This window comes from Pteropus vampyrus, unplaced genomic scaffold (assembly GCF_000151845.1).
Source record: "Pteropus vampyrus isolate Shadow unplaced genomic scaffold, Pvam_2.0 Scaffold4, whole genome shotgun sequence".
In the NCBI taxonomy this organism is placed as follows: domain Eukaryota; kingdom Metazoa; phylum Chordata; class Mammalia; order Chiroptera; family Pteropodidae; genus Pteropus; species Pteropus vampyrus.
The window spans coordinates 6939034-6939418 of record NW_011888785.1 but is presented as its reverse complement, the minus strand read 5'-3'; positions in this window follow the sequence as shown (position 1 = coordinate 6939418).

Here is a 385-nt window from a genome sequence, read left to right as displayed (position 1 = left end):
CTAGTTTCCATCTGACATCATACATAGTTATTACAATATTATTGACTATATTCTCTATGCTGTATTTTACATCCCTATGACTATTCTGTAACTAACAGTTTGTACTTTTTAATCACTTCCCCAGCTTCACCCATCTACCCAACCTCCTCTCATGTGGCATTCATAAAAATGTTCTCTATATTTATGAGTTTGTTTCTGTTTTGTTTGTTTATTTATTTTGTTTTACAGATTCCCATATAAGTGAAACCGTATGGTATTTGTCTTTCTCTGACTTATTTCACTTAGCATAATACTCTCTATGGTCCATCCATGTTGTTGCAGATGGCAAGATTTCATTCTTTTTTTATGGTTGAGTAATATTCCATTGTATATATGTATCACTTTT